This window comes from Macaca nemestrina, chromosome 6 (assembly GCF_043159975.1).
Source record: "Macaca nemestrina isolate mMacNem1 chromosome 6, mMacNem.hap1, whole genome shotgun sequence".
Taxonomy (NCBI): Eukaryota; Metazoa; Chordata; class Mammalia; order Primates; family Cercopithecidae; genus Macaca; species Macaca nemestrina.
In genome coordinates this window covers 3,936,160-3,954,593 of record NC_092130.1, presented here as the reverse complement: position 1 = coordinate 3,954,593, position 18,434 = coordinate 3,936,160, and the positions used below count along the sequence as shown (strand labels likewise).

Sequence of the window (18,434 nt, the reverse complement as noted above, 5' to 3'; positions counted from 1 at the left end):
TTGGGAGGCCGAGGCGGGCGGATCACAAGGTCAGGAGATCGAGACCATGGTGAAACCCCGTCTCTACTAAAAATACAAAAAATTAGCTGGGCGCGGTGGTGGGCGCCTGTAGTCCCAGCTGCTCGGGAGGCTGAGGCAGGAGAATGGCGTGAGCCCGGGAGGTGGAGCTTGCAGTGAGCCGAGATCACGCCACTGCACTCCAGCCTGGGCGACAGAGCGAGACTCCGTCTCAAAAAAAAAAAAAAAAAAAAAAAAAATGAACTTAGGAGGCTGAGGAGGGGCTTCCATGCACACACGCCTATGATAGAAAATATTACAAGGACTGTCTGAGGCTGGACACGGTGGCTCATGCCTGTAATCCCAACACTTTGAGATGCTGAGATGGGTGGATCACCTGAGGTCTGGCGTTCAAGACCAGCCTGACTAACATGATGAAACCCCGTCTCTACTAAAAATACAAAATTAGCCGGGCGTGGTGGCAGGCACCTGTAATCCCAGCTACTCAGGAGACTGAGGCAGATGAATCACTTGAACCTAGGAGGCAGAGGTTGCAGTGAGCCGAGATTGCCCCATTGTACTCCAGCCTGGGCAACAAGAGCAAAGCTCTGTCTCAAACAAAAACAAAAACAAAAACAAAGAAACAAACAAAAAAAAAACCCCAACACAACAATAAAAAACAAGGACTGTCTGAAACCACAATCTTGCACAAAGGTCGTCACACCCATGCACAAAGAATATTTCTGCAAGGACACCTGTCCAGCAATTGCCTGTTCAATCTTGGACTAATGCTACCCTTGTTATCAATCCTTGTAGCCAAGGATAATTTTTTCAAAACAACTAATGTAACCTTCCTCATTTTGCCTTTAAAACCCCTTTCCTTTCTTTTTCTCTCTGAGTGCCTCCCCCAATGGTTCACCATGGTACATGTATTCCCGGGGATGGAACTGTAAACAAAAAAGTATCTCAGATAGGTCTCCATCAATTTAGAGGTTTATTTTGCCAAGGTTGTGCATGCACCCAAGAAGAAGAGACACAAGACAGTACGATCTGTGGCATGCACTTTTTTCCAAAGAAGATTTTGAGGACTTCATTATTTAAAGGGGAAAAATGGGCAGGAGGGGAAAGAAGAAAGGGAAAAAAAGGGAAGGTAGACAAGTGAGATAAGCCATTGCATTCTTTTGAGGCTTTGATTAGTGCTCACTGAATCCACATGTTCCATGTGAAAAGGACAGGGTAGAGGAATAGTCAATTACATATCTTACACTCAGTAAATCTGTACATAAGATAAACAGAGAGTAGAGGAAGAGGTCAAATATGCATTTTTCTGAGGGGTATATGGGGGGATGATTTCTAGTCTCCTTTTGTGCTGCACCTGTGAAGATAAGCTGTTAATTTACATTGTCAAGGTGAGGGAGGCCACCTGGGGAGACATGTGGCCTTCTATCTTATACCTATCTGTTTAGGAACAAAAGGTAAGGCAGCTTTTTGTGTGGCTTAGTTTCCAAGCTTAACTTTTCCTTTTGAATAGTGAGTTTGGGGTCCTGAGATTTTATTTTCCTTTCACACAATCTGATATGGTTAGGCTGTGTCCCCTCCCAAATCTTATCTTGAATTCCCACATGTTGTAGGAGGGACCCGGTGGGAGGTGAATCATGGGGGCAAGTCTTTCCTGTGCTGTTCTTGTGACAGTGAATAAGTCTCACAAGAGAGTTCCCCTGAACAAGCTTTTCTCTCTTTTTGCCTTTTGCCATCCATGTAAGACATTACGTGCTCCTCCTTGCCTTCCACTGTGATTGTGTACCTCCCCAGTCACTTGGAACTGTAAGTCCACTAAACCTCTTTCTTTTGTAAATTACTCAGTCTCAGGTATGTCTTTGTCAGAAGCGTGAAAACGGACTAATATACAATTTGTCATTCATTCCCAAGTAATATCATTTTTTCTTAGAGCCACTGTATCTGTTGTTATTTTAGGTTGACTCTCTCCTTGCTCCTGATCCCAGTGGATGAGCTTTCAGTCTTCCACCATGGAATATGATGTTTGCTGTGGATTTCTTTTCTTTTCTTTTTTATAGAGCTGGGTATCACTATGTTGCCCAACCTGGTCTCAAACTCTTGGGCTTAAGTGATCCTCCTGCCACTGCCTCCCAAAAAGTGTTTGGAATTTATACGTATGAGCCACCATACCTGGCCAGATTTTTCATGTATGGCTTTTATTACATTATATAACTACCTTCTGTTCCTACTTTATTGACTGTTTTAATCATGAAAGGGTGTTGAATTTTGCCAAATGATTTTTCTGCTCTGTTGAGATGATCACGTGTTTTTTTAATTAATTCGGTTAATGCAATACATTACATTGATGATTCTTGTATGGTGAACCACTCTTGCTTTCAGGGTATAAACCCCCTTGGTCACAGTACACAATCCTTTTATCATGCTGTTGAATTCAGTTGCTAGTATTTTGCTGAGGATTTTTGCATCAATGTTCACAAGAGATAATGATCTACAGTTTTTCTTTCTACTAGTGTCTTCTTTTCTTTATGCTATTACTGGGACTTGTAGTGTCTTTATTTGGCCTTGGTGTCAGCATGATGCTGGCCTCATAGAAAGAGTTAGGAAGTGTTCTCTTCAATTTCTGTCAGAAGTTTGAGAAGAGTTGATATTAGTTCTTCTTTAAATGTTTTATAGAATTCACCAGTGAAGCCATTAGATCCTGGGCTTTTCTTTCTTAGGAGATTTTCGATTACCAATCCAATCTCACTAGTTATAGGTTTACTCAGATTTTCTATTTCTTTATGGCTTAGTCTTGATAGGTTTTGTGTTTCTAGGAATTTGTTCATTTCATCTAGGTTGGTGTACAATTTCTCACAGTAATCTTTTTTTTTTTTTTTTGAGACAGAGTTTTGCTCTGGAGTGTAATTGCAATGGTGTGATCTCGGCTCACCACAACCTCCGCCTCCCAGATTCAAGTGATTCTCCTTCCTGCCTCAGCCTCTTGAGTAGCTGGGATTACAAGTGTGTGCCACCACACCTGGCTAATTTTGTATTTTTAGTAGGGACAGGGTTTCTCCATGTTGGTCAGGTTGATCTCGCACTCCTGAACTCAGGTGATCCTCTGGCCTCAGCCTCCCAAAGTGTTGGGATTACAGGCATGAGCCACCGTGCCCGGCCACAGTAATCTTTTATAATCCTTATTATTCCTATGGAATCAGTAGCAATGTCCTCATTCTTGTTTCTACTTTTAGTAATTTGAATTTTTTTTTTCTTAGTTCATCTAGCTAAAGGTTTGTCAATTTTGTTGATCTTTTCAAAGAACCAACTTTCTTTTTTTTTAATTTATTAATATTATCTTTTTTTTTTTTTTTTTTTTTTTTGAGACAGAGTCTTGCTCTGTCGCCCAGGCTGGAGTGCAGTGGCCGGATCTCAGCTCACTGCAAGCTCTGCCTCCCAGGTTTACGCCATTCTCCTGCCTCGGCCTCCCGAGTAGCTGGGACTACAGGCGCCCGCCACCTCGCCCGGCTAGTTTTTTTTTGTATTTTTTAGTAGAGACGGGGTTTCACCGTGTTCACCAGGATGGTCTCGATCTCCTGACCTCGTGATCCGCCCGCCTCGGCCTCCCAAAGTGCTGGGATTACAGGCTTGAGCCACCGCGCCCGGCCCAATATTATCATTATTTATAGAGATGGAGTTTCACCATGTTGGCCAGGTTGGTCTTGAACTCCTGGCCTCAAGTGATCTGCCCACCTCAGCCTTACAAAGTGCTAGGATTACAGGTGTGAGCCACCATGCCCAGATGAAGAATCAACTTTCTATGCTCGTAAATTATTTTTGCCAAGACTAGTGGAGTTTTATTCCATGGATGCACAGATAATTATTTGGCTGATGATTTAAAGGTAATTCCTATGCACATTTCTGGAATTCTTGCCCTGCCTAGCTCCCTCTTCTCAGTACCTTACCCTGCAAATCCTAGCCACTTCAACTTCCCCCAACTCCTATCTCTGTCTCTTGCCTCTGTGAGACTACTGGACTGTCTGTCTGGGTTCCCCTTCCCTTCCTAGCAGCTTAGAAATTCCTTCAGGCAGGCCGGGCACAGTGGCTCACGCCTGTAATCCCAGCACTTTGGGAGGCTGAGGCGGGTGGATAACCCAAGGTCAGGAGTTCAAGACCAGCCTGACCAACATGAAGAAACCCCCACCCCCACTAAAAATACAAAATTAGCCAGGTGTGGTGGCGCATGCCTGCAATCCCAGCTACTTGGGAGGCTGAGGCAGGAGAATCGCTGGAACCCAGGAGGCGGAGGTTGCGGTGAGCCAAGATCACACCATTGCACTCCAGCCTGGGCAACAAGAGCAAAACTCCGTCTCAAAAAAAAAAAAAAAAAAAAGAAAAGAAAAGAAATTCCTTCAGGCAGAAAGGCTGGTGTTCTGTTGTTAGCAGATCTAAGATAACCTACCTCCAAAGGCCAAGGGAACTGAGAGGCTGAAGAAAGAGGTTGACAAATCCAGTTTCTCAAAAAGAAATATTTAATAGAGACAAACAGAAGCCTTGTCTGAGGCAGCCACATGGCAGTGGATCTCTGCAACTGCCCTCCAGAAAGTATCCTTTTTATAGTGAAATTTTAGCCTCAGACGTCTTGTGAAACTCCTGACCACTGGGGAATTTAAATAAGCTCTCTCTCTCTCTTTTTTTTTTTTTTTAAAGAGACAGGGTCTCACTGTGTTGCCCAGGCTGATCGCAAATTCCTGGGCTCAAGAGATCCTCCCACCTCAGTCTCCCAAAGTGCTGGGATTAAGCCACTGCAACCCAGCCTAGATAAACATCTTTATGAGAGGTTATCTCTGCTACAGGCACTGTTTCTTTACAAGGGGTTATCTCCATTACAGGCACTGTTTCCTGACCTTGCCACAGGACCGCCTTAGTATGCACTAGTCAAACATGGGTCATTATGGTGGTTTCCCTTCAAGATAGTGTTACTCTTGCCAGGCAACTGGCTGTTTTCCTACACCTGGAAAATCACAGGGTTCACTCTCTTTGTTTCTCTTCTCTCAGGGATCACAGTCCTGTGCTGCCCATTGCCAATGTCTAAAAACAGGGCCAGGCACAGTGGCTCACACTTGTAATCCCAGCACTGTGGGAGGCCAAGGTGGGTGGATCACCTGAGGTCAGGAGTTCGAGACCAGCCTGGCCAACAAGGTGAAACCCTGTCTCTACTAAAAATACTAAATATTAGCCAAGCATAGTGGCAGGCACCTGTAATCCTAGCTACTTGGGAGGCTGAGGCAGGATAATTGCTTTAATCCAGGAGATGGAGGTTGCAGTGAGCCAAGAGCGTACCGTCGCACTCCAGTCTGGGCAACAGAGCAAGACTCTGTCTCAAAAAAAAAAAAAAAAAAGAGGAAAGAAATTAAAAACATTATTTTTAAGACTTGTAGCCAAGAAAAATTAGAATTCAGTCCAAACTGTAGAAAATAATAAAAAATGAAAAACATTAGGCAAGATTAGAGTCTAACAACAGGTGTACTACAGTTTTTGAAACATAATTTTTCTCTCTCTAGTTTCCCATTTTTACTAAAGTCATGTTAGGACTGATTTGCTTTATTATACTTGGCCTGATTATTTGTATACAGTGCGGCAAGAATAATTTTTTTACATAGGCTTTTAAGGCTATGAATGGACTTTGTTCCATAGAAGGAATCTCAGATAAGACTTTTTTTTTTTTTTTTTTTTTTTTTGAGACGGAGTCTCGCTCTGTCACCCAAGCTGGAGGGCAGTGGCCGGATCTCAGCTCACTGCAAGCTCCACCTCCCGGGTTCATGCCATTCTCCTGCCTCAGCCTCCCGAGTAGCTGGGACTACAGGCGTCCGCCACCTCGCCCGGCTAGTTTTTTGTATTTTTTTAGTAGAGACAGGGTTTCATCGTGTTAGCCAGGATGGTCTCGATCTCCTGACCTTGTGATCCGCCCGTCTCGGCCTCCCAAAGTGCTGGGATTACAGGCTTGAGCCACCGCGCCCGGCCAAGACTTTTTTAAAACTGAGCCCAGCCATGGATTTATATCATCAAATAACCTATGAGTTGGGTGAATTCCTCTCTTCTTGAAGTTCCAAGATAAACTTGTGGCTCCTGGGCCTGTCAGAAAGTGACATTCTTTACTTACCACAGGTCAGGAATGCTGTACAGGGACTGTGTAGACAAGGTAAGAGGCCAGTTTTCCCAAGGTGCTTTTATTGGCCCCATAGGTCAAGTTTGATTCCTTAAAGGAAAGCATACCATTCCAGTCAGTAACCAGTTTCTCCAATTCTGTCCTGTAATAAATGAAAACAGATTCTTTTTTCTTTTTTTTCTTTTTGAGACAGAATTTTGCTCTTGTTGCCCAGGCTGGAGTACAGTGGCATGGTCTTGGCTCACTGTTGGCAACCTCCACCTCCCGGGTTCAAGTGATTCTCCTGCCTCAGCCTCCCAAGTAGCTAGGATTACAGGCATGCACCACCACGCCTGGCTAATTTTGTATTTTTTGTACAGATGGGGTTTCTTCATGTTGGTCAGGCTGGTTACGAACTCCCAACCTCAGGTGATCTGCCCGCCTTGGCCTCCCAAAGTGCTGAGATTACAGTTGTGAGCTACTGTACCTGGCCAAAAACAGATTCTTATTGTACTGATGTAAATAACTGTGTTACCATAAGTTAAGAATACTCACAGATACTGTAATCCCAGCACTGTGGGAGGCCGAGATGGGCGGATCACGAGGTCAGGAGATCGAGACCATCCTGGCTAACACGGTGAAACCCTGTCTCTACTAAAAAATACAAAAAACTAGCTGGGCGCGGTGGCGGGCGCCTGTAGTCCCAGCTACTCCGGAGGCTGAGGCAGGAGAATGGCGTGAACCCGGGAGGCGGAGCTTGCAGTGAGCTGAGATCCGGCCACTGCACTCCAGCCTGGGCGGCAGAGCGAGAACGTCTCAAAAAAAAAAAAAAAAAAAAAAAAAGAATACTCACAGATAGTTTCCAAATTCTGGAGAAATCAGGTAAAGAGCAAAAAATATGTTCAAAATGTTGTTCATAGGAGTATACTAAATTATTAAAAGCTGTCAATAGCTCAAAAGAAAACTTCCCTTGACTCTGAAAAAACAAAACAAAGGATTAGCAATGTTTTCAGCAAAAAGTCAAAAAGATTACATCAGTCTTCTGTTAGCTCATTCCATGTAGTTCATTGCTGTTCAGCTTGATATTCATGAACTTTTCACTTCTCTGTGAGTTCTGAAAGTTTTATTCTATTCTGATGTCACAATCTCCAAATGTATCAGAAACTTGTATTCAAGAGCACCTGTTAGATTTTATAGCTGATTATAAAACAACCTTCTAAAGAGAACCAAAACAAGACAACAATTGTCTGTGGATGACAAAAAGTTTTAGGGCAGCCATAGTCAAACACAATTGACAAGGATATTTGTTACATCTGTGGCACAAAATAATTTAATGTAACAATTATAATTATTACTGATAATATACACTAAGTCATACAATAATTATAGGGGTTTCCCATAATTTTGGAACACATACTAATAACATATTTATACAAATATAGCCCAAAGAAAACCAAACACCATTTCATATTTGACTGTGTTTTCTATATACTTTTTATACCAAATAAGCCAAATTGTGTCATTTTTGGACTTTAGGGAATCTAATATCTTAAAGCATTAATTAGGTCAGAAAAAGACATAATTTATAATTTGAGTTTAGAAAGTTTGTCAAATATTAAAGGTTGAAAACACTTGATACCACAGGTCATTGTAAAATAAGTCATTCTTTTGACCAAAGTGCTAACTCAAGGATTTTTTTCTAAAAAAGAGGAAACCTTCATTCTTTGAGAGAGGAGACTTAATTTTGTAAACAATAAGCCCTAATGAAAACAACAGGAAGCCAATTAAATTTGTTTTTCAATATTTTATTTTATTTTATTTTATTTTTTGAGACGGAGTCTTGCTCTGTCGCCCAGGCTGGAGTGCAGTGGCCGGATCTCAGCTCACTGCAAGCTCCGCCTCCCGGGTTTACGCCATTCACCTGCCTCAGCCTCCCGAGTAGCTGGGACTACAGGCGCCTGCCATGTCACCCGGTTAGTTTTTTGTATTTTTTAGTAGAGATGGGGTTTCACCGTGTTAGCCAGGATGGTCTCGATCTCCTGACCTCGTGATCCACCTGTCTCAGCCTCCCAAAGTGCTGGGATTACAGGAATGAGCCACTGTGCCCGGCCGTTTTTCAAAATTTTATAAGTAATCTATAAAATTTTAATCTTGCCCATAAGTTATAACTTCCATAAGCCTTTTATAACCTTTATTAATGAGTTGGTTAATGCTTTGAGAAAACATTGTTAATGCTGGTCTTGCATCAGCATGCATTTGACATTAATGATTAATTTATAGAGAAACTAAACTTATTTTATCTCTCAAAATTGGCTTTTACAATCTCACATGCCCACTTCCTCTGTGATAGTCCCTGGGCCTTGAGGAGTTAAATAGCTTTAATTTCTGGCTCCATGTCTCAGGAATGCAGTTTATTTTGACTGCCATCTTCTACCGGCCTAAAGATGAGGCTTTAATTGATGTCAGTGTTCAACATTTAGCAAGACTTGGTGTCCTTCTTAGACCCAGTAGTCAAAGCCCTTTAACTCAGTATCACAAGGACTTTAAAAGCCCATTTAGAAAGATACATGAATGTAATAACCTTAAGGTTAAAAAAATTCTTTTTTTTTTTCTGAGATAGAGTCTCACTCTGTCACCCAGGCTAGAGTGCAGTGGTGCTATCTCAGCTCACTGCAACCTCTGCCTTCCAGGTTTGAGTGATTCTCCTGTCTCAGCCTCCCGAGTAGCTGGGACTACAGGCACCTGCTACCAGGCTAATTTTTGTAATATTAGTAGAGATGGGGTTTTACCATATTGGTCAGGCTAGTCTCAAACTCCTGACCTCAGGTGATCCACCCACCTCAGTCTCCCAAAGGGCTGGGATTACAGGCATGAACCAACATGCCCAGCAAAAAAAATTCTTTTAATCTCACTTTTTTTTCAGCAAACCAAAACTTGATAATAATGGCATAGGAATTGTTTCAGTAAACCATAAAATTTGTTAGGCTGGTTACCAAAGGGCAAAAGAAAAAACCTTCAGCACTGCGCCAAATATTATGTTGGAAGAAAACATTTCCTTTATACCTTTAAGAAAACATTGTTCGCATCAGTCCACAACAAATAGAACTCAAGGAAAAAAACTTATATGAGCTGAAAAATAAGTTGAAGAGCATTACTGTCTTGCCCTTTAAAAGAGGAGAGAAAACCGAAAATGGCAAGCTATAATAGAAGTTGAAATTTGGGTTCAAAAATATTTAAATCTCTTATGATTTATTAACAGTAAATCAATCACTTAAGAAAGTTTCATTGCTCTTACCAATTATTCACTGCATTTTTTTCATTTACATCAAGCCCAATCTCTGGAAAGACCATTATAATTTCCCTTTAATTAATAGACAACTTGATCACATAAAAGTTTTTTTTTTAAATAAATCCTCTTATGACTTACAAAGACTGTTCATGCCATGCTTGGACTTTCTGGTTTGTCCTGAACATCTTTCTTTCTTTCCTTCTCCCTTCCTTCCTTCCTTCTTTCCTTCCTTCCTTCCTCTTCTTTCTTTCTTTTCTTTCTTTCTTTCTTTCTTTCTTTCTTTCTTTCTTTCTTTCTTTCTTTCTTTCTTTCTTTCTCTTTTTTCTTTCCCTCTCTTCTTCCTTCCTTCCTTCCTTCCTTCCTTCCTTCCTTCCTTCCTTCCTTCCTTCCTTCCTTTTCCTTTCTTTTCTCTCTCTCTCTCTCTCTTTCTTTCTTTCTTGACAAAGTCTCACTGTGTCACTCAGGCTGGAGTGCAGTGGCACAATCTCAGCTCACTACAACCTCCACCTCCCAGGTTCAAGTGATTCTCATGCCTCAGCCTCCTGAGTAGCTAGAATTTCAAGCGCAAATCACCATGCCTGACTCATTTTTTATAATTCTAGTAGAGATGGAGTTTTACCATGTTGACTAGGCTGGTCTTGAACTCCTGACCTCAGCTGATCCACCCACCTCGGCCTCCCAAAGTGCTGGGATTACAGGTGTGAGCCACTATGCCTGGTCAAACACCCCTCTCTCTTAAACAACCAGTCATTTTATTCTAGGACTAAACTTACCATACAAGGTTCTTGCTCATATAAAATTGTTTCTCATGACTGGTCACAGTGGCTTACGTCTGTAATCTCAGCACTTTGGGAGGGCAAGGCAGGAGGATCACCTGGGGTCAGGAGTTCGAGACCAGCCTGGCCAACATGGTGAAACCCCATCTCTACTAAAAATACAAAAATTAGCTGGGTGTGGTGGCAGGCACCTGTAATCCCAGCTACTCGGGAGGCTGAAACAGGATAATTGCTTGAACCTGGGAGGCAGACGTTTCAGTGAGCTGAGATAACGCCAATGCACTCCAGCCTGGGTGACAAGAGCAAAACTCCATCCATCGCAAAAAAAAAAAAAAAAAAAAAAAAAAAAAAAAAAAAAAAAAAAAAATCTTTAAGCCTCCTTACCAAAAAAACCCTACCAAACAAACAAAATAAAACTTTTTTTTTTATATAACTTACTTTACATCTCTCTTATTTCCTGGTTTCTTTTACCTTTTTAATATAACCATATAATCTTTAAATAAGCTTTGAATTAGACAAAAATTGTTCACTTTTTTTTTTTTTTTTTTGGAAAGAATGTTTTCTGGCCAGGCACAGTGGCTCACGCCTCTAATCCCAACACTGTGGGAGGCCAAGGCAGGCAGATCACTTGAGGTCAGGAGTTCAAGAACAGCCTGGGCAACATGGTGAAACTCAGTCTCTACTAAAAATACAAAAATTAGCTGGGCATGAGCACCTGTAATCCCATTTACCTGGGAGGCTGAGGCAGCAGAATTGCTTGAACCCAGGAGGCAGAGGTTGCATTGAGCCGAGGTCACACCACTGCACTCCAGCCTGGGTAACACAGCAAGGCTCCATCTCAAAAAAAAAGAAGTACATCTTATAGATTCATAAAAATCTTTTATTTTCCTTAGACTTGCAAATTCTTTATAACCTGTTTCACTACCCTAGGCAATTGTCAGCTAAATTGCCTTCAAGTTGCATACTAAAGGAAACAACTCAGATGAAAATCAAATAGCAAAATTTATATCATAAGGTATGGAGAAAAAACTATGGTGTGCTAGAGGGAAATTAAAACAGATTTAATTGCCAATTTAACATAAAATTATAGAAATTATAAAGGCCTTTTAAATATATATACACACACACATACACAAAGATCCTATAGCTTTTACTTCAGAACTTTAGCCATGAGATAAATACAAATTCACCAGCTTGCAAAAAGAACCTGTTGGATCCAAACAATGGTTTTTATTTTAATAGAAAAATAACAGCAGACTTAAAGCAGGCAGAAAAGAAAATAGAGAAAAAGAGGACTTAGGAACTCTATAGTTGCTGATCGACCTTAGGGCTCTTTTTCCTTAATGTAAATGTGCACAAAGACCATATTACTTTCATTTTACATAAAGTCTGGCAAGCAGAGATGCCATAAAACCTATGGAGTGCTTTCAAGGTGATTATTCTCATAGTTTTCTCCTCATTCTTAGATTATTTGTTTCTCACTTTTTTTTTTTTTTTCTCTTAAAAGGAGGCACTGAGCTGTGGCCTAGGGTTTTTGTGTGGTGGATGGATGCGTACTGCTTGTGGGCAGGACTCCAAAGTGTGTCACCACTGAGTCGTTTCCACCCTCTGTTTCTCTCTCCAGAGGTCTATGACCTCTGAAAGGGCTCAGAACGCTGAGTGTCAGCCCTTATATGTGTTTCTTAGACAAGCCTTTTTTTAAAATTAATTTTTGTTGTGGATTTCCTCGTGGGGCCACTGCACATCACCGGGGGTGAATCCCCCAGACACTCCCATGAGGCCCCCAGTCACCCAGGGGTGCCTTTCGGCGGGGAGGAGCAAATGCCCTTTCTCTTAGGTGCTGAGAAAACTTAGTCTCTCATTTACCTATGAAAACAACAGTTCAGTTCCTCACACAAATATGCACAGAGAAGCCAAATTTAGATTAATTTTGAGAGCATCTCTGAACTAGAAGTAGGATCCTTAAACAACAACTTCCTAGGAGAGCAAATAAAAACCAACAGCCAAGACTACTTCCTGTAAACTGTGCTCAGCCACCCTTATTTGTAGCTCTCATCCGCCATTACACACAGCAAGGCCAAATCCTCTCACAGGATAAGGTAATCTCTGATATCCCCAAAGCCCAAGAGGTCAGGTCATACAATACAGGGAAACAGAGCTTTAGAGCTAAGAAAAATCTGCTCATGACTCTTAAAACTCCACAGAGAAAACAGAACACCTCAAAAAGGGTGAGCGGCGCCTTTGTTTGAATTATTTAAAGAGGATGAAGTCATTGGAAGCCTTCGCTAGATTTTTTGGTAGTGCATATGGCAAAGAGGGAAGGAGGTTAGGATGCAAGAAAAGTAAATAAAAATTTTTTTTTTTGGTTAGGTGCAGTGGCTCATGCCTGTAATCCCAGCACTTTGGGAGGCCAAGGTGGATGGATCATTTGAGGTCAGGAGTTCGAGACCATCCTGGCCAACATGGTGAAAACCCGTCTCTACTAAAAATACAAAAATTAACTGGGTGTGGTGGCACACGCCTGTAGTTCCAGCTACTCAGGAGGTTGAGGCAGAAGAATCGCTTGAATCTGGGAGGCGGAGGTTGTAGTGAGCCGAGATCATGCCACTGCACTCCAGCCTGGGTGACAGAGTGAGACTCCATCTCAAAAAATACAAATACAAATACAAATACAAAAATTAGCCGGGTCTTAGTGGCACGCACCTGTAATCTCAGCTACTTGGGAGGCTGAGGCAGGAGAATCACTTGAACCCGGGAGGCAGAGGTTGTGCTGGGCCAAGATTGCACCACTGCATTCCAGTCTGAGTGACAGAATGAGACCCTGTCCCCGCCACCAAAAAAAAGAATTTTTTTTTAAACAGAAAACAAACACAGAAACCAAGCACATGGTTTTTGGGTTTTTTTTGTTTTCTGTTTTCCCTCTTTGCAGCTGCAAGAAATTTTAGCCAAATTAGAAAGGCTTTGTTACCCATATTTTGGAATTCGCACTCGGATTTGATGAAGTCACGTAGAGTTGGTCAAATCTAATGGGAGAAAGACTAGAACATACAACAATAACAACAAACCCAACAATATGGTCACTAAGCACTCTAATGGTAAAGAGAAATTAAGACCAGCTGGTTGTTAAACTTTAGCCAAGACAAAACCCCAATTCAGCTACTTACGTAGGGATGGGTCTCAGGCTGAAGACTGCTCTCTACCATCCTAAAAGCAGGAAAAAACTCAAACTCATCTTCCCTGCTGGCAGCGAGCTCAAACTCCGTAAAAGAATTACCTGCCTTCAATCATCGTGGAAGCAGGAGATCTTCTTGTTGGAAGCAAGTAAAACTACAAACAAGGGAGTGGTACAGCAAAATAAACTTTAGATCTCCACCAAATTTTGGGAGATCAGGGATTCTCTGGAGGGGGTGCATCCGACCTCAGCAAATTGTCCTATTGGTCTGAGCCATAAAGGTAGCTCATGCTGGTCCCAAGCACTGATAGGAGATATGCCAAAGGTCAGGGGCATCTCCACTCAGAATCCTTCTATGGAGATGGTTACTAAAATGTGAACCCCGAATGTCTGAGACAGGTCTTAGTTAATAAAGTTTATTTTGCTGAGGTTGAGGACACGTGCCCGTGACACGGCCTCAGGAGGGGTCCTGACGACATGGTGCTCAAGGTGGTCAGAGCAGAGTTTGGTTTCATACATTTTAGGGAGATGTGAGACATCAATCAACATATTTACATATGAACATTGGTTCCGTCCGGAAAGGTGGGACAACTTGAAGCAAAGGTGGGACAACTCCATGGGGAGGGGGCTTCCAGGTCATAGGTAGATAAGAGACAAATGGTTGCATTCTTTTGAGTTTCTGAGTAACCTCTCCAAAGAAGGCAATCGGATATGCATTTATCTCAGTGAGCAGAGGGGTGACTGAATAGAATGCGAAGCAGGTTTTTCCCAAGCAATTCCCAGCTTGACCTTTTCCCTTTAGCTTAGCGATCTGGAGGCCCCAAGATTTATTTTCCTTTCAAACCCCCTTCACTATGAAACACACATCTATGAAGATGGAGATGTTCTGAGGCTCCTGGGAGCCTTGGTACATCGTAGCTGGTGCTGGATGGGGCACAGGGTCCCTGGGAGGCATGGACAGAGGATGCTCCACCATAGTTGTAGATCCTGGGATTTCATGATTTTTGCAGTAAGTCTGTGCCTGTCCCTGATCTGCTTGTATCTCCCTAGAAAATTCAGGCCCTCTGAGGCCACACGAAGGCTGCAGATACATCCAACTAAAAGATGTCCTGCACCTGGATTCTCTTTTCCCACCAGATAACCAAGCATAAAGTTGGCGTTTTCTTCTGTGACATCTGCCTAACAGCTTTCTCCTGCCTTTCAGTATCTTTACTTCCTATTAAAGTAGCACGGCGGTCCCTGGGCCTGCACTGCTTACAGAGGCTGACCCTTACCTGTTTGTGGCAGGGGATCTTCCGATCTTCCAGCGCTTTGCCTTTTCTCTGGGGTAAACACTGAGAAAAACACTGAGTTCTACTTCTTTTGTTGTTGTTTTGAGACAGGGTTTCATTACTGTCACCAGGCTGGAGTCAGTGGCTCGATCTCAGCTCACTGCAACCTCTATCTCCCAGGCTCAAGGGATCCTCCCATTTCAGCCTCCCAAGTAGTTGGGACCACAGGTACGCACCACTGTGCCTGGCTAATTTTTGTAATTTTTTTGTAGAGACAAGGTTTCACCATATTGCCCAGGCAGGTCTCGAACTCCTGAGCTCAATCCACCCGCCTCGGCCTCCCACAGGGCTGGGATTACAGGCATGAGCCACCGCGCCTGGCTGAGTAGTGGTTTTTGTTTTGTTTTGTTTTTTAGACGGAGCCTCGCTCTGCCGCCCAGGCTGGAGTGCAGTGGCGCGGTCTCGGCTCACTGCAAGCTCCGCCTCCTGGATTCACGCCATTTTCCTGCCTCAGCCTCACGAGCAGCTGGGGCTACAGACGCCCACAACCTTGCCCAGCTAATTTTTTGTATTTTTAGTAGGGCCCGGGTTTCACCGTATTAGCCAGGATGGTGTCGATCTCCTGACCTCGTGATTCGCCCGCCTCGGCCTCTCAAAGAACTGGGATTACAGGCGTGAGCCACCGCGCCCGGCCAGACCGAGTAGTTTTAAATTCACTTCTAGGAGGTGCCTGTCTCTTCTGTGCTGGGAACTGGAGTGTTCCCTCACAGCGCGGTCTCTGCTAACCTCCTATCCTAGGTCTCTATGGTATGGGAGGCCCCAGTTCTACTTCCGCTCCTTAGCATTCTCCTGGTTTAGAGTCTCGTGGGGCGTCATTCTCTCCAGATGGTGAAATTTTATTTCAGGAAGTTTTCTAGCTCACTACCTTTTTTTTGTTTGTTTTTGTTTTTTGTTTTTTTTTTTTGAGACGGAGTCTCGCTCTGCTGCCCAGGCTGGAGTGCAATGGCCGGATCTCAGCTCCCTGCAAGCTCCGCCTCCCGGGTTCACACCATTCTCCTGCCTCAGCCTCCCGAGTAGCTGGGACTACAGGCGCCCGCCACCTCGCCCAGCTAGTTTTTTGTATTTTTTAGTAGAGACGGGGTTTCACCGTGTCAGCCAGGATGGTCTCGATCTCCTGACCTCGTGATCCGCCCATCTCGGCCTCCCAAAGTGCTGGGATTACAGGCTTGAGCCACCGCACCCGGCCAAGCTCACTACCTTTAAGAATGTTCTTTTCGGCCGGGTGCAGTGGCTCACGCCTGTAATCCCAGCACTTCGGGAGGCCGAGGCAGATGGATCATGAGGTCAGAGGATCCAGACCATCCTGGCTAACATGGTGAAACCCCCGTCTCTACTAAAAATACAAAAAAATTAGCTGGGGGTGGTGGCGGGTGCCTGTAGTCCCAGCTACTCGGGAGTCTGAGGCAGGAGAATGGCCTGAACCTGGGAGGCGGAGCTTGCAGTGAGCCGAGATGGTGCCACTGCACTCCAGCCTGGGCCACAGAGCGAGACTCCATCTCAAAAAACAAACAAACCAACAAAAAGAATGTTCTTTTCTGGCCAGGTGCAGTGGCTTATGCCTGTAATCTCAGCACTTTGGGAGGCCAAGGTGGGTGGGTCACTGGAGGTCAGGAGTTTAAGACCAGCCTGACCAACATGGTGAAACCCCGTCTGTACTAAAAACACAAAAATTGGCTGGGCATGGTGTTGCATGCCTGTAGTCCCAGCTACTTGGGAGGCTGAGGCAGGAAAATCGCTTGAACCCAGGAGATGGAGGTTGCAGTGAGCTGAGATCATACCAGTGCACTCCAGCCTGGGCAAGAGAGCAAGACTCTCTCTCAAAAAAAAAAAAAAAGTTCTTTTCTTAAATCTTCAATTGACATATTTCTCTCTTTTCTTTACAATGTGTTATTGTTAAAGAAACCCTATCGTTTGTCCTGTAGAGTTTATCTCAGTGTGGGCTATCCTGTTCACATTCCTGTGGTGGCATTTAACATACTCTTCTGAACCTGAATTTCCTGTAAAGTGGTGGTAGTAAGATCTAGAGCGGTGACTCTCAACCAGGGACAACTTTGCCACTCAGAGACCAATAAGCAAATCATGTATCTGATGAGTAATTTTAGAAAACAAAGAATGAGCCAAACTCAATAGTAAGAAAACAGGCCAGGCACAGTGGCTCACTCCTATAATCCCAGTAATTTGGGAGACTGAGGTAGGAAGATCACTTGAGCCCAGGAGTTTGAGACCAGCTTGGACAACATAGCAAGAACTCGTCTCTAAAAACAAAACAAATAAAAAATTAGCCAGTATGATGGGATGTAACTGTAGACCCAGCTACTGGGGAGGCTGAAGTATCAGGGTTCATTGAGTCCGGGAGGTCAAGGCTGCAGTGAGTCATGATTGTGCCACTGTGTTCCATCCTGGGTGACAGAGTGAAATGGAAGGAAGGGAGGGATGGAGGGAGGGAAGGAAGATACACGGAAGGATTGCTTGAACTCAGGAGTTCAAGCCCAGCCTGGGAGACATAGGGGGACTCTGTCTCTACAACAACAGCAACAAAAGTAGCTGGGTGTGGTGGGTCCCAGCAACTCAGAAGGCTGAGGTGGGAAGATTGTTTGAACCCAGGATGTTGAGGCTTCAGTGAGCCATGATCATGCCATGGCATTCCAGCCTGGGTGACAGTGTGAGGAAAGAAAGAGAGAGAGAGAGGATGGCAGGAAAGAAGGGAGGGAGGGAGGGAGGGAGGGAAGGAGGGAAAGAAGGAGGAAGGAAGGAAGGGAGGGAAAGACAGAGAACAGAGAGAGGGGAAGGAAGGAAGGGAAGGAGAGAGGGAGGGAAGGAAGGAAGGAGAAAAGACAACCTACAGAATGGGAGAAAATATTTGAAAAACATTTTATCATATATCTGATAAGGGTATGGTATCCAGAATATACATTAAAAAAAAACTTTCATAACTCAACAGCAAAAAGACAAACAATTCAATTAAAAATATGAGCAGGGAGCGGCCGGGCACAGCGGCTTAAACCTGTAATCCCAGCACTTTGGGAGGCTGAGGCAGGCAGATCACAAGGTCAGGAGATTGAGACCATCCTGCCTAATACAGTGAAACCCTGTCTCTACTAAAAATACAAAAACAAAATTAGCCGGGCGAGGTGGCGGGTGCCTGTAGTCCCAGCTACTCGGGAGGCTGAGGCGGGAGAATGGCATGAACCTGGGAGGTGGAGCTTGCAGTAAGCTGAGATGGTGCCACTGCACTCCAGCCTGGGCGACAGAGCAAGACCCTGTCTAAAAAAAAAAAAAAAAAAAAAAAAAAAAAAAAAAAAAGGAGCAGAGAGCTTGAATAGATATTTCTCCAAAGAAGATATGCACATGGCTAGAAGTCACATGAAAAGAGGCTTCACATTACTGGTCATTAGGTAAATGCAAATGAAAATCACAGTGAAACACCACTTCACACCCATGAGGCTGGCTATAATTTTTTTTTTTTTTTTTTTTTTTTGAGACGGAGTCTCGCTCTGTCGCCCAGGCTGGAGTGCAGTGGCGCGATCTCGGCTCACTGCAAGCTCCGCCTCCCGGGTTCCCGCCATTCTCCTGCCTCAGCCTCCCGAGTAGCTGGGACTACAGGCGCCGCCACCATGCCCGGCTAATTTTTTTGTATTTTTAGTGGAGACGGGGTTTCATTGTGTTAGCCAGGATGGTCTCGATCTCCTGACCTCGTGATCCGCCCGTCTCGACCTCCCAAAGTGCT

The 18,434-nt window shown here is 43.8% G+C and overlaps 1 long non-coding RNA gene across 1 annotated transcript; it reads right to left on the bottom strand.

Annotated features, from left to right (window-relative positions):
- Positions 1–2,496: 2,496 nt before the first annotated feature.
- Positions 2,497–7,125, bottom strand: LOC139363688 (uncharacterized). The gene is made up of 3 exons (XR_011624414.1): positions 6,993–7,125; positions 6,155–6,302; positions 2,497–2,635 (listed from the first exon to the last, which is right to left on the bottom strand). It is a non-coding gene; the product is annotated as an uncharacterized lncRNA (long non-coding RNA).
- Between the last annotated feature and the right edge of the window lie 11,309 nt (positions 7,126–18,434).